Source organism: Sebastes fasciatus, chromosome 3 (assembly GCF_043250625.1).
Source record: "Sebastes fasciatus isolate fSebFas1 chromosome 3, fSebFas1.pri, whole genome shotgun sequence".
In the NCBI taxonomy this organism is placed as follows: domain Eukaryota; kingdom Metazoa; phylum Chordata; class Actinopteri; order Perciformes; family Sebastidae; genus Sebastes; species Sebastes fasciatus.
Genome location: NC_133797.1, coordinates 6,069,097 through 6,086,252, shown reverse-complemented (window position 1 = coordinate 6,086,252; position 17,156 = coordinate 6,069,097).

Sequence of the window (17,156 nt, the reverse complement as noted above, 5' to 3'; positions counted from 1 at the left end):
TATTAAATCATGATGATGTTTCTCCTCTCTTTCTTGGTTTCTCTCAGTAAAAGGCAAAGCCACATGAAAACAATCCTAAGAGACACGAGGCCTCTGCCAATCGTAGAAGATGAGGGTTTCTGTTCTGTGGTTAAAACATTCCAACCAGGCTACATTCTCCCTAAAAGAACATGCTTCACCAACATGATGGAGAAGAAATATGAAGACGAATTCCATAAAGTCAAACTTGTCCTCTCCTCATCCTGGTCCACGGTCTGTTTAAAATCAGATGCATGGACAAGTGTTGCCACAGAAGAATATTTTGGCATAACTGGCTTTTTATTAATGATGACTGGACGCTCATAAGCTATGGTTTCACTGCTATGCTGCTTGAAGAGTGACACACTGCAATTAATATTGCATCCTGGATTGAAACAGCAAGAAGTGAGAAGTTTGGGAAGTAAAATCAAAGCTATGGTGCATGAAAATTCAGCTAACGTAGTAGCAGCCCTATACGTTGTTGGAAAAGAGGCATGGGATATCTTCAATCCGCTGTGGTGGCCACACATTACAACTTGTGGTAAATGATGTACTGAATAATCCACAAATTACCAAAGCAATTAGAGCGGCAAGGTGCTTGGTGTTTTTTTTTTCTGTGGAGAGAATTCCTTCATTTGTTAACACAAGGCTTTTATTCTGAAATATTTGCAGGACAGTATTGTAGAACATGCAGTGACTTGCACGGCTTCATGACTGAATAAAGTACGGGGATTTAATTGTGGATTATTACTATTATTTACAAATTACCACACGTTTCTTAACATTTCTCTGTCTAACATAAATATAAATTACATTTATAATGAATTAAATGACCATAATGAAAAGCAAACTCTATGTAGAAAGAAAGGGCTGGCAGCAGCAGCAGCAGCAGAAACACTGCCGGCGTGGACAGCACATGCGTGGGACACGCAGCGGTTCAGCGAGGTAGCCGCCACGCACTTCTGACGTTCCCTGTGTGGCCAGGGAATAAGATGGACTAGCTTACGACATGATCAGCTGCCTGCTAGAGCAGAGGTGGTCTATTACATTAAGTCTGTCGCACCCACAAGTTACACAGAGAGCAAAGGATTTCCTTTACCTCAAACCTGAACAGTACACCCTGCTGGAGGAGCTAAGACAAGCTCTCAAGCCATTTGAGCGTGCTACTGTTCATCTCAGTGAGGAGTCATATGTGACCCTTTGTTCTCTACCTACACTCATTAGAGGACTGATGAAGTCCACACAAAATACAGCCTTTGACAACATCCATGTGCACGCATTTCAGGCTGTGGCAGGAGAGGAATTCACAATAAGTTGGGGGGTTGAGATGGCCTACAAAGATGCTCCTCCAAACATCAGTGTAATTGCAGCTGCCCTGAATCCCAGGTTTTGCTTCTAGTGCAAGCCCTTGCACTAGAAGCAAAGAGGAGAGTGACAGAGAATACAACAGAGGCCCAAACATCGGCAGGTGTTACAGAGGAGAGGTCTGTGTCTATATGCTTGACGTACTGCTTGGGTCGGACTCAGAAGAAACATCCAGCCAGAATGACAGTGGGGACGAGGCAGATGTCATCAGTCATTCAGCGAGAGAAGAGATCCTCAAGTATTTTGGGGAACAGCCTGAAAGCAAATGAGGCAAGGTTTTCCTCTTTGGCTGTTCAGTCTAATTTTTCCTGCCACATCAACACCTTCCGAGCGTCTCTTCTCCGCAGCGGGAAACATAGTTTCCAAGAAATGAGCCAGGAGCCAATGTTGACATTCTTACATTACAATACACAAGTCTAACACGTCACATTCGATTCCAATATTTTAGTTAGTCTTTAAGTTGGACACCATCTTACATTCTAAACTTGTTGCACTTTGTTTGGGCAGAACTTACTGTTTCACTTTGTTAAGGGCTTTAACAAACTTTGAACTTTTTTTTCAATTTCTTTCTTAAATAATAAGCCCTCTTTATTTATTTTTGCCAGTTTAAACTTACAGTTGAGATTTGCACTTTAATATGTGAATGTTTGTTTATATTTGGTTTGTGCTGCATTATACAGTGATATACAGTTTGTCGAAATACTGTTTTCAGTAACTGCCTCATTAAAAGAAGTATAAAGGATAGGGATGTAACATTACGTTTCTACGATATGATACGTATCACTTTCCATGGTTCCAATACGATTCAAGGACGATATTTGGCTCATCTAGAGTGATACGATCCAATGACTTCAAATCAATACATTACATTTTTTTTGCCAAAAATTCAATCAATGTATATATATATAGCTCGTCTGTCTCCTTCAAATAACTGGATTACATGGTTACATTTGAACACATCATGATAACATTGTAATCCACCTTCAGCCAATAGTCATTTTTACTGAGCAGAGCATGAATGCCTCATAATGTATGTATATATATTTGTGGTGGTGAAAAAATTGTGGTGAAAAATATTACTTCTCATCATGCATATACATACTATATCCTGTTTACACTCAGCTTATCCATTTGAAATACTGTCTTCCACTAATATATATTTTCCCTACTGTAATTGTTGTGCATATGACAAATAGAGAAACTTGAACTTGAAGGATGCATTTACAGGACTGATAGAACACAGGTAATATGAAAACCAAGTGTTTGCAAAGAGGATACACATCGAAATGTGCATCGGATGGCTGTGTAAATATTAGCACTGTAGCTACAAAGGTATAGGAGATGTCTCAATCAATTTAGCAAATGTGGCAGCAGCTTATCTACAATTCTAATGAACTGCATTGTTAACATCGGTACAACACATGCCAAAACATCCTCGCCAAGACAAGCTGTTTTAACAACACATTGCTCAATCTTTCTAGTGCTGACAACTAGAATTCATCTACGAATCAAGCTGTCTCTGCATATTTACACTGCCACTATGAGTTCTGTCACGGTTCCATACAACAACATGTCAAACAGCAGATGCAACTTGATAAGACCAAACGGAAACATGCAATATATCCAACCTACAGATGTGAGCATAAAATGAGCAAATGACTGATGAAAAAATCCACCAATATACTTGTTATTTCCCCAAAACAATTGGCCGATAGAGGTGGAATTGTAAAACCAAGAGTAAGAATGAGAATGATAGAATAATGGAACTGGAGAGAGACATTGAAACATTGAGGTTTGAAGAAGACAGAACATGAAGGCAAAACTATAGAAAGAGAGAACTGAAAGAAGAAAGATAATTATATTGGAAAATACTGAAATACAAAATAGAGAATAAAAGAAAGATTTGGAAGATAGAAAAACAGACAGATGGAAAGGAAAGAAAAAAAAGGAGAGAAACAACAGAGAGGAGAGAGATTTGGTTCATAGTCGTCACAGTCGCAGATACCTCACTGGTCTTGCCATCTTGTAATTCAGACTCCTCTGTTCCTCTCCTCCTCTGACTCTCCTTATGGGTGACAGTCGGGTGTCTCTATTTGGTGCCAATTACAGATTGTTCGGCGTTGGCATGGCGCTGAGACTCAAGGCTGTGGAGTCTCCGGCCCCCACAGCTCCCAATTTACCCATCAAACACTCCCATCCACAATTCGACCACTTAGGAAAGTTACACTGCTCCTTAATAACTCCCTCACTGCTCGTTATTGCTGGAGGGACTAAAGTGAAAGAACAACCTTTTGTTGGAGAGGGAAGCATGAATGAAAATTAACAATGATACTATTCAAATTCAGGCTGCTATGAAGAGATTTTTTTATTATTATTCCCTAAGTGCTCCAGACTAATTTTGAAAGGATTTCTCTTAAACTTTACAAGGGTGGACAAAATGAATCCCTGATGGAAAAGGGACTTTGAAGCGACTCAATCGCAAGCACTGCTACAATGGTGGATTAGAAGAGGTTGGATGACAATTAGCGGCCGTTGTAAGCAATGGAAGAAAGCTGGCAAAAAGCAGTTTGATGTGAGATGTTTCAAAGCCACATGAGGTGACTATGTGTTCCAGGGAGGCAGAATTACATGTGCCCTAATTGATACGTTGAGCACTGATTTAAAATCCAAAGAACATTTGCAAAATCAAGACAGCACATGCAAAGTTAGACGAACTGCATCTTCAAAGAAATTCTGAATTCATTGATGATTTATTGAAAACCAAATTCTTTCTTTCTAAAAAAAAGGGTCAATATGTGGCAATGTTGGTTGGTCAGTCCGTCGGTCGGTCCGATTGAAATTTCTCAACAACTATTGGATCGATTTTTATGAAATTTGGTACAGACATCCGTGTTCCCCTCGTGATGAAATTTTAAAACTTTGGTGAACCCCTGACTTTTCATCTAGCGCCATCATCAAGTCATAATTTTTCCGTTTGTCCAATACTTTAGTTTACGACCAATTAATGGCAAAACTAATGACATTCCCATCAGCCTCAGGTGTACTTAGTGTTTAGTGCTAATTACCAGTAACATGCCAAGCTAAGATGATGAACATGGTAAACATTACCTGCTAAACATCAACATGTTACCATCGTCATGTGAGAATATTGGAACTTTAATTTTAGTGTTTAGCTCTGGTACAGCTTCACAGAGCTGTTAGCAGACTCTTGGTCTTGTGTTGTGTTCAGTGTTTATGATTCTTTGAACTTATTACAAGCAAATAGACCAGTGTATCAGCAACCCGGTAGTGACCCTTTATCAAAACTGTTCCAATGAGGAAGATCCAGAGTTTTCTACATATTTTGTTGATCAATGACTTAACCTCTTGAGCCTGTTGACTCCTTCACACCTTTCACAGAAAGTCACAGACGATGACACATTAAATTCAACCATATACTGATCTTTAAAAGTAATGTTCTCATGGGCAAAGCTGATGCCTAACATAACCGACAGGAAATGGACATTATACAGACCTCAAGTTGTATTGGCTTGAGGTAGGACCTTGCGATAAACAGATGCACTTTGGTGTCACTGGAAAAGACTATTAGTTTTTCTACTACAATGTTAAAAATGTAAAAGTTCTTCATTGATTCAATTCAGTTGTGCTGTTGAAGTTTTGATGGCTCAAATCCACCTTGCCACCTTTCTGCTTCTGTAACAGACTGAAAACCACAACCTACTCCCTTTATACACTCGCTCACATAGAAAGGAAACCCAAACATACACAGAACTGTCAGTCCTGTTTTCACAAACTGGTGCCATTCTAGTTTATTGTATTTCGTATCCACTTAATATCTGTGTTATTGGATTTTTATCCACAACATCCATTTTATGTTTTGCATTTTGCAGCTTTATTAGTTTAGTGATCCTGCTATTATATTACCGTCCTTTTTCCTCCCACCCTTTGCTCCTTTTTATCATTTATTCGTTCTCATTTTTGTATCCATTGAGAACAGCTTTTGAACGCTTAGGAACATGTGCGCGCCGCGACGGCGTCACACTCGCGTCTACATTGACAACAATGGATTTGAGTGGGCAATAGACGCGGCATATGTACGGCCCCTAAGACTAATACATTTTTTTAATGTCTTACAATTTGAATGTATTATGTGCGCATTTTAAATGTTATAAGAAAACAACAAATATTGTTGTAAAATGCTTTAACATGCCAAAAGATATGCTAAGGTTCAGCACTTTATGTTGCCATTCTGTGATTGCAGATTGGCCACAGGCAAGATATTTGTTGCTCCCACATATAGTATGAAGTATGTGTTAATGATTGTGGTTCACAGTTGAAGCTATTTCATTTCCATTCTTGGTTTGGGTCTATACATGATAATAGTGCTACTGGGCTTTGATGATGCCAGATTCAAGGATCATTAAAACATATTTTTGACATTTAAGTATAGACTATAAACTAGAGGTGAGCCTTTTTTGCACTCCCAGCCTCTGAACTTTGGTTCAACCAAACTACAGAGCTCAGGTTGCCTGTACAATATGATCTTTCATTGTTTTGTTTCTTGCTGTTTTTCTATGTATTATCTTGCTTTCAGTTCAAACACATAGGATGCAACCTAAATATATAGTATATATAGTACATATTGTCAATACAACAAAAAGATCACATAACTAAGTCACTAACTAACTAAGAAATGTACGTCATCCCATCCAGCAATTTGCTGGCACTGTCCATGTGGCTAGCATTTATTAATTGTTCCAACACATTCATTAATGGTTACACAACAATTTGCATACAGTATACTACAACAACCTACAGAAAGATTATGAGACTGTGGATTATTTCAAAACTTCAGAAAACTTTTACAGACTACTGTAAGAGCCACTCACTAATGAATAATAAAAAAAGCCACTTGGACTTTATTCAGTGCTGGGTGTTAGAGTAAATGACAAAAAAGCCTTACAAAGGTTGAAAGAAGCATGTAAAGAGGAGCGGAGAAGGAGAAAAGTATTGAACTACCATCGCCAAGGACACGGGAGGGTGTATCGGTGCGATACCCAGCATGACGTCTGCTTGTGAAGAAATTGGTTCAAGGATGCAACAACATTAATAAATGATGCTGCACACACACAAACGTACACTCACATGCACACAGAAAAAAAAAATGCACCATAGCTTGGCATAGAGTTTGGAAAACAGCGGGAACCCTTCCTTGATAACACACACAGTGACTAAAGTATAAAACCTTTTTCTGGATCAAGTAACCTTTGGTTTTCATGGCCAGATCCTAGCATGCTTCATACCTCGACTAATATTAAGACTAACAATCCTACATTAGCCTTTGGTTGTTTGGGCGAAGCAATCAGACAAGAGAAAATAATAGAAGGAAATACTAGATTATGGATGCTAACACCATCTCTCTTCTGTGTTCCTTTCTTGCAGCTCATGTGCGACTCACACACACACACACAGACACGCGCACATGCTCGTACACGTGCACACACCAGTACGACTCCCCTTGAGGGTCACACTACGGGGGGTTTGTCCCAATTAGCACAGAGTCAAGGTGTGGAGGAGACATACTGAGCTAGCAGGTTATGGTAACTGGGAACACACTGGGCCAGTATGCTGGCTAACTGCTAACTAGCCTACTTCACAGGCACAGCATGCCTTTTATAAAAAAAGACACTTTCATCCACAGGCCCTTTACAGCACAGGCTGCAGCATTAACACAACTTCTGAAACCTCTTTATGCCCAGGACCCTAAATAGACGAGCCAAGGATGCCAAAATACATAAACAGCCAAGGTGATGTGCTAGCGGTCCCCCAGATCAGCACTTGCTGATGTTTAGTCTTGCAATCTTGCGATGGCAACTATCAGTCCAACATCCTCCTGCTATATTTTCAACTTAATGGTTTTCAGTTGTTGTTCATGCTTGCATTATATGCTCAATATGTGCAAGCATCACTAAGTGGGACCTGGGCCCTTTTAAAACACAAACTATTTGACGTAGTGAAATGCTGCTGCCTCAGAGCAAGACACGAGAGGTGATTATGACATGTTTTACGTCCTCTTTGAGCAAGGAGGAGAGGTTCTGATGAAGCTGATGAAAAAGAATACAAATTTAAATGGGGAGAAGCACACATTCAAGTATTCTTTGAGAATGTGTTTTGACATGGCGTACAGCATTTAGACCGTGTGACGAGAAAATTCTTCAGTGATAGTTCCACTTCAGTGTGATGGAGTGCAACAAGGAAGTATTCACATTGTTAACATAAGTAAAACTGTAAAAATTCTCCATTAAAAGTAAAAGTCATGCATTCAAAATGTTACAACATCAAAAGTAGAATTTATTTAATTATAGTAGAGTATACTATTTGTATATGATTGGATCATTAACATGAATGTTTTTATGTGTAAACAGCATAATAATGTTGTAGATGGTCAGGATTAGTAATGTGTCTGTCGCAAACAAGCCGGCACAGCTCTTTTAAGTGAACGATGGGAGCCGGCTCCTGTCCGAGAGCTGTTTTTTTTTTTTTTTTTTTTTAACTAATTGGTCAATTGGTCAAGGCAGAATGATAGCACGATCTTCTCCGCGCCACAGGCACTCCATGCACTGACTGTGACTGAATGTTGTGTTAATCACGTCCGTGAGACCAATCAGGTGATGACAGACCATCAAGCAGTGAGAGGCGGAGGTGTGCAGCGCGCTGACGGTCTACAGGTACAGAGCAGGAGGGAGAGGAGGAGAGAAAGAGAGAGAGGAGTGTAGTGCACAAATAGCAGACAAGATGAGTGACAGTCGGAAACAAAGCAGCATGTAAAATTATGATATTCTGGAAATTATAAGGTTTAGTATACTTATATTGAATAATTTAAGTGATATATGTGAACACATACTAACCATAGGTCAAAACAGTGCTAAATTAGGCTGAATTATAAAAGGCAGAAGTGGTAAAACGAAGAGGCGGTTGGGAGCCGGTTGGGAGCCGGTTGGGAGCCGGTTGGGAGCCGAAAGAGCCGGCTCTTCTTGGTGAGCTGAGCCAAATGATCTGGCTCACTAAAAAGAGACGGAATTCCCATCACTAGTCAGATGGAGCTAGTTTCAACTACTGTATACTGTCTGCTGTTATTGTTACACATCATATTTGGTTAGATGGACATTTATTTGGGATAAAAGTTTATTCTCTAAATTAACTAATAACTAAAGCTGTCAAGCAAATGCCGTTGAGTTAAAACATGCAATATTTGTAATGCTGAAGGAAAATCCAAGTACCTCAAAAAAATGTCAGTACAAAACAAAAATGTAATTAGTTATGTTCCACAACTGAGGTTGTATGTCACTTCTGCACTGTGCATCATCTTGACTAAGGTTAATTAAATATCACCCAAGTGATATTGAGAGTTTGGTGATGTTTGTCTAACTGCTGGCCTTGCACCAGCGTAAAGATACAGTCCTTAAAGTTCCAATTAAAACCAACTGCAATACAGTTAATTCAGATTTATTTACAAAAAGATATTGATGAAAGACGCTGCAAATGCATTTAGACCCCTTTGGTTAATCCATCCACTGAAACAGAAATACTAAAACACAATAAATTAATCAATTAAATTATAAAAAAAAAAAAAAAAAAGGTTAAAGAGTTGCAGGAATCTGTTCTGAACTTTAGGCACCACTGGTGGATGCCTTAGGATAAAAATGCAAAACAAAGGAATCCAGAAAGGATTTTTAAAAGTGAAACGAGATACGAGATATAAAACAGAGAGGCAAAACCAGCATTAACACCCAAAACAAGCCATTTACCTCATGACATAATAAAGCCAAACAATTTAGATGTAAAAAAAAAAAAAAAGATCAAATGGTTGCTTATATTAGTAAAAGGGTTTATCTGGAACATGTACAAAAACACAAACCTAAATAGGGTGTGGGAGGGTTGTGAAAAGAGAACATTTAAATCTGTCTGTCGATTCAGCAGGGAGTCTGGAGTCATTCCTGCCTATTAGACACGTTGACAAACATCCAGTCACGCCTTTCTCTACAAAGCAAATGAAGAATTATAATTGCCAGTATAGTGCATTCAGTATATATACTGTGTGTATATATATAAATAGCAATGTATCTCTGCCTGTGGGTATGTCCTGCACATTTTTTTCAATATTAATACATTTTGAATAAACATGCACCAGCACTCTGCAGCAGCGGGGGCGGGGCTTCAGGGTTCTGCAGACTTAATCCGGTATGTGGTCTGCAGCGGGCCTTTACGGGCCGCAGCTCATTGACTGCAGTTCACTTTTGTTGCTGGATCCTGGATATAACCTGCTAACACTACACATGGAGGCTGGATAACGTTACATCCAAACCCTTCTTCACTCTCCTGGAGTCAACGAGCACGAGCGGATAGCTTACTACAGGAACGGCGCCATTCTGCCATTGCAACTCAAATTGCGTACGTTTTTGCCATATTAATTTATAAAATGAATAATGTTGCCGCTGGCAAAATAAATGGACTTGCATTTATATAGCGCTTTTCTAGTCTTCCGACCACTCAAAGCGCTTTACACTACATGTCAGCATTCACCCATTCACACACACATTCATACATTGATGGCAGAGGCTGCTAAGGTGCCAACTTTGCCCATCAGGATCTAATCAAACACATCGTCATGTGACCCGGAGCAGCCGGGGATCGAACCATCGACCTTCCGATTGGTGGACAACCTGCTCTACCCTCTGAGCCACAGTGCCTGCACGTCCCTCTGCCATATTCTAAATCGCAAAGTAACGTACTGCATACTGCATACTACATACTACATACTACATACTACATACTCAGTCAGCATGTATTGCATAGTAGGGGTGGGGGGAAAAAATGATTCACCTACTGTATGTATCGCAATTTCTTTGCAAGCCAGGCTTGAACCTGCGACCCTCTTGCTGTGAGGCGGCAATGTAATGCAAAATGCAATGCAAAAAATGTTCTTGGGCTCAAAAGAAATATTTAATCTCAACAACGCATTTCTGAAAAGCACAAAACACTTCATATCTCAGCTCTGCACGTCCTTCCAAAACTTGTGGGGGAACAATTCTCAAACTCACTGAATGTGAATTTCAATAAATGCTAAATCTCTCTCTCTCTATCTCTCTTGTCATTTTACGGCTACAAAAATTATCATGACAGAAATTTGCACAAACAAGCAAACTAGGAGGGCTACAAGTTGCCTGGTTTTAACAAGCACTCTTCATAATGTGCAACCGACAGAAACTATCTGTGTGTGTGTGTGTGTGTGTGTGTGTGTGTGTGTGTGCGTGTTCATTATATTTGCTGGGATTGTCATCATTTATTGATACTGCTTCTGTTTAAAATGCAGCATCACAGCGGTAGGTGGCACAATACTGTCATAAACACACACACACACAAGTACATACTGTATACATCTTTCCAGAGTTGGCTTAAAGGAAATCAGCAAGAGGCCATGCTTTCAGCCTCACTGTTCCTCTCTCTGTCCTCTTTCTCTCTAATCTCGCTTTTTCACTCTTTTCTGTCATATTCTCTTTCCCTTATCTCTATCCCTTCATCCTTCTGTTTGTTTCTTGTACTGTCCTCCTCTTCCTCATTCAACATCAAAGCTCAAACTCAAATTATTTACAGTGTTGTATAATTGTATGAAAATTGAGATCTGTTCTTTCAGTGGCTTCCATGGAGCTCCTTAAGAAACCAAACAAAACAAGAGTACAGCAGGAACTCTGATTAGTTCCTGAAAGAACCTATTGAATCTAACAATAGCTCTGTCAGTATCCTCCTGGAAGCAGGTTCTGATATGAAGCCTGAAATAGTTATTGAGCTTTCTTTTGCATCATTAAGGACTTGTGGTGCTTCCATTGCCAATATGGGGTAACAGAAATAAGACCACTGTTTATTGAGGATCATCTATTCCCTTTCCCACTGGACAAAAAACCCACTACCTGAATGAATCAAGCCTGCTCCTCACCGCTGCCTGCTGCCGGTCTGTGAACGTCACTGGCAGGCTCTCGAGTCTGTAGGCTATTGTGGAGCTTTTCAACTCCAAAAAGGCAGATAATCACAGGTTCCCATTAATTTTATAATGGACATTTGTGTTTTGATATTTAAACAAACCATCCGTTCCAGCCAGCTCATAGCGGTCTCTGAGAGCGACTGCCCGGCTGGTGATGTAAGCGCTAGCTCGCTGTCACGGCAGTTTGTGGAGCTTCTAAACTCCGAAAAAGTTGGAGCAAATGTTCGCCATCGAAGACCTGCAAATATTCAAAATCTACACTGTTGATTTCTCAACTCAAAAATGATCAGAAGTGAATTTAGTGATGAAATAGCTACGAAAAATGTAAAAAAAACGAAAACGTGCCTTTTCTGGCTGCTGTTGTTGTGACCATAGCCTGTGCCATTCCAGCGCTTTGCATTATGGGATTCAATAGGCGAGGCAGACTGGTCCAATGCATACTGGAGATTTTTTTCAAATCAGTACGTTATCTGGGTTTCTCTGGCATACTGGAGATTTTGCTTTAGTTCGCATACTGCATACTACATGCTACAATTTGGCCAAATCACATAATCATAGAATATGTTACAGACATGAAACTAAATAAAGATTTATTTTTAAATCAACACTTCCTGCTTCTGTTTGAAAATTAAAGCCCTCAAGTGTTTTTTTTCTGTGGACAGAATGCCTTCATTTGTCAACACCAGGCTTTTATTCTAAATCAAAAGTGTTATCTAGTTGGGTAGCATCAGCGTAATCTTAGTATAGCCCATTCTTGTTTCGCAAAGCCATCATGCTCTGTTTTACAGTCAGTACAGAAGCCCCAGTATCTGTGCTGATATAAGTCCTGACATGAAGAACTTGCAGTTTCATTCCAGAACAATCGAATAAGTCCCAAAACCATCAGTCACAGCCTTGTTTGAAGTCATTAGATTACCAATTTACAGTATAGTATGCCATTAATTACTGTATAACGATTCTAGTGATGGAGAAGATGACCTATCTAGCAGCTGTTGTGTCCATATTACAGAGACAATGGAATGTTGACCATCCCTCCTAGTGTATATCCAGATAGCCATCATGGTGCATTGCCTGTTTTTACATTACACTCTCTCCAGGTAAGCCTGTGATTTGTACTGTAATCCTCTACTTGGCATGGCAGGCAGACAGGCTACCTGCCTCTGTGCCTTTGTATGTGTGTGTGTGTGTGTGTGTGTGTGTATGTGTGTGTGGTGGACTTTTTTTGTCTCTGGTAGCATGTGTGGGTGTGTGTCAATGTGCCATCATGCATGTGTGCACACAAGGAGGACCCTCTGTGTGATGATGATGATGCTGTGTGTGTGCATGTATATAGACATGCTAGGCTGCATTTCATCTCTGGGCTTAGGGTTCATCTTGGAATGGCAGAGACCCAGGTGTTATTTAGAATTAAGGCGGACTAACACACACACACACACGCACACACACAAAAGTAAACACAGATTACATGATATCGTATCGTACGATATCATTCTGTCAGCATGAAGACAAACAAACACTCATACACACACATTCTATCTCTTTCTCTCTCTCTCTCTATCTTTCCAATGTTCTAAATAATTTGATGTACATTGCGTTATAATTAGTTTTACTCTGGTTGGTGTTTGGAGAGCAGTGTTGTTGTGAGGATGGTCAGATTGTGTCTGAGAGGGGGCAGTTAGCCTCAGCACCAACTGACATAGGGGACTCTTTTGTGGGCTCGAGCTCTTGGGTTTTGGAGGGCTTTTGATCGGAGGGTGTCTCGGAGGCTGGATTTAAGGTGGTTAACAAAGTTGAGTGCTCTCTTTTGAATGTTGACTATCACTGGGTATCTGCCTCATTCTGTTCGACATGCATTTGTTGGTGCGTTTCCATGTACGAGTAAAATGTATCTGCAGAATTCTGCATGTAAAGATTCTGTTGGATGTTTGTCCAAAGGGTATAGCTATGATGACTGAGTGGACCTCATATTTCACCACCGTACAGCATAATGGGCTGGATGAAACTTAACTATGTTAAGGTAGATTTTATTTGGAATTTCTTTTAATTGGATTTAGAGATCTTCAAACTTTTTCTTATAGTGCATTCACAGCCATATTGTAACTTCCTGATGCGGTTATGGATATACTGAGGTAGGTATTACTCATACTATGTTCAATGATATGGTAATTTATGGTAAAGTGACATTGGTTTTCTCCATATTTACTGCCAGTGCCCAGCTCTGACAGAATGGTCCTACTATGTCCAGCGGATGTTGTGGTCCTTGTTCAGTAGGAGACAGTAAGCTCATCAGCCTAAAACAGAAACTTCACTTCTCCGTCTAGGAGGGAGAGGCCAGGACCAGCACATTGAACCAACTGAGCAGCAAGTTCATTTATTCATTTGTTCAATAAATAAAGTCAGACTTAAATTGCCGCTCTGGGGTAAAGAATTCAGTTTGTTTGTCTCCAATTTTAACAGCATGCTTATTTTCTAAATACATTGATTTAACCAGATCATAAATTTTTAACTGTCTGTAATAGAGACATTCATGCCAAATAGAGTCAAAGCTTTCTTGAAGTCAATGAAACAAGAGTATATCTTACCATCCTCTGTTTGGTGTACTGGTTAGTCAATTAAAGTGTGAAGGGTATATACATGGTCGGTGGTGCAGTGTTTTGGCAGGAAGTCAATTAGATTTTTACTCGAGATGGGGTAATCATCAAGGCAATCTAGTATTCTTTTATTTACAATAGTACAGAATAAAAAACCTAGACTACTGTCACAGATGCCACTGTAGTTACTAGGGTCTGATTTGTCCCCACTCTTATGAATGGGGAAAATTAATCTTTTGCACCAAATGTCAGGAAAACATCAATATTGAACAACTTCAACGGCCTGGCCAGACTGCCCGCGTGAGGCAGCTTGTGTGTGTTGCAGAACCTCTTGCTTTTTATTTTAGCGCCCATGTTAACAGGTTAGAGCAACCACAGAGCCGCGAGCCGCGTGCGGTTCGCAGCAACAACAGACTGTAAAAATGATCTTTTGACAGTATATTGACATCATACCAGCAACATTACTACAGTTTCAATATCTACATCTGTAGAATATGTCACAGACATGGAAAATATATTTTTAAATCAATGCTCCCTTCAGTTTAAAAATGAATACTTTTTTTTTCTGTCACAGAATTCCTTCATTTGTTAACACAAGGCTTTTGTTCTGAAGTATTTACAGGACAGTGTTGTAGAAAATGCAGTGACTTGAAGGGCTCCGTGAATGAATAAAGTATGGGGTTTTAATTGTGGATTATGACTGTTATTTTCAAATGAGCGCACGCTTCTTAGCCTTTTTCTGTCTAAAATAAATATAAATGACATTTATAATGAAGTGAAATGGCCATTATGAAAGGCAAACTCTATGTAGAAAGAAAGGGCTGGCAGCAGCAGCCCATCAGAAACACTGCCAGTGTGGACAACCCACATGTGAGGCTTGCAGCAGTTCAGCGAGGTAGCTGCCATGCGCTGCTGACGTTCCCAGTCTGGCATCGGATTTGAGCATTTTGTTTTTTATGTTGTCTGGACCACAAGCTTTCCTTGGCCGGAGAGGTTATGCCTGTGTGTTCAATTCTTCCCAAGTAATCGGGAAATCTAGGGGGTTTTGGTTGTCTTTAATAGTCTCTTCTAATGTTTGGAGTTTTTCTCTTATAATACATTGATCTGAATTAATTAGATTTATTGGTATGCCTTTTGTACAGATTTTCAAAATGTGCTCCCAAGATGTCACCATTTTGGATATGACCTACAGCATATCTTAAAAACTAATTGTTGAATTGTCATGGAATTTCCATTTTCATTCAAGGTCCCTAGGATGACACCTATTTTTTTTAACACCCTGTAGCCTTTTCTTTCTCTATCAGACCAGATTATCTGCTTGTACAGAGAAAATATCGTCATTCACAGTCTGTCAGGGGTTGCACTCCCTAATCAAAGATACTTTGCTTTCCTACAGATGTCCGCTCAGTGCTAAATGACAAAAGCACTCATAGTCGAACCGACATCCCATCCGTGCAATTGGCTGAAATGAATCATCTGGGGCGAGACTGTTCACTTTTCACGGCGCCCTTGACAAGAGGCTCTTTAATGATGTCTGCACACACACACACACACACACACACACACACACACAGAGTCTTGTTTCAGGATCTACACTGGAGTGCCAAGCGGTAATCAGCTCTTACCCTTGGAGGTTTTCTTTTTTTTTCTTTTTGGGGGGTTGCCATGTTTCACAGAAAAAGTCCAACATGTAACAATCACAGAGAATTACAAGCTTGCGGTATCTTAAGGATTTTATCTTACTGGGTTTAAACACTACAAGATGTTATGAGAGGCTACTCTGATGGTTATGGCATTAAAGTAATGATCTGACAAGTTTTGATTTAAACACCGACGAGAACTTTAACAAATAATCGGACATAAAGTAAAAGTACAGGTGAGCCTTGGGGAATACGGATGTGAATTGTTGGGACTTCACTCAATTTCAATTTAGATTTTGGGTGTCATGATGCAAAGCGTGTCTTAAAGTGGTCAGCTGTGGCTCAGGGTGGGTGATCCATTTATCGCGAGGTTGCCTTTTCGATCCGTATGTCGAAGTGTCCTTGAGCAAAATACTTTCTGTGTCTTGCTCAAGACACTGGAAAACAATGACAAAATAAAAACAAAAGCTTTAGTAGCCAACACTTTTTAGAATTGTATTAGACACTGAACCTCAGGTTGCTCCTGATGGGCACGGCCAGCACCTTGTAAGGCAGTTCCACCACCATCGGTATGAGTGTGTGAGTGTGAATGGGTATATAGGGTGAGGCAAATTGTAAAGCGCATTCTCAGGTGAGGTTGAAAAGTGCTATATAAATGCAGTCCATTTACCATTTAAAAAATCAATTCAAATATAGGGACCAAATGGGATATATGATCCAAGTCTTGGTCTGAGTCCACCCTGGGGGTCTGGAGGCACCCACATCCGATTCCCAATCCACCTCAACTGGCATCTTTCAATGCATATGGGCAACAATCCTACCCAGGGACCCTCTTGGATGTCTGAGCTTCTCACTCTATCTCTAAGGGTGAGCCTAGCTCCACTGCAAAAGAAAATTATGTTGGTCACGATGCCAAAGCTCATGACCATAGGTGTGGGTTGGAACATAGTTAATAAATTGAGAGATTTGCCTTCAAGCTCAGCTCCTGCTCCACCATGACGCTCTGGTAGAAGATTGGTAGACCTCACGTTCCATCTTACCCTCACTTAACAAAAAGACCCTGAGATACTCCTTGAATTGGGGTAACTCACTCCCAAACAGTCCAACATTTTCCAGCAGAGGCCTAAAGAACTAATTAACAACAGTAGGGACAACTGCATTTAGCTACAACAAACTTATGACTGGAGTGCACCGTGCTGATCGCCACCACTGCCTGGAATGTCTATATTCTTTTGTGGAGGATGAAGTTGGTGTGTTCTGGAGTACTCTGTCATGCTGTACTATGTCAGCATCCCATGACAACCCTGATATCAGGGAAGCCTAACAGTTGGTTGATCACTCGTAACATTAATCTCTGGGTGATGCCATTAAATGTGAACCCTCATAGTTGTTGTGTTTCCAAAATGCTTCCCCGTTGTCTTGCTTGCATGTAATACTGTAAATCACCTTTGTCCCTGGGAGATTTTAAAATCCCAAATGTGCTCAGACGCTTGACTATTTCTG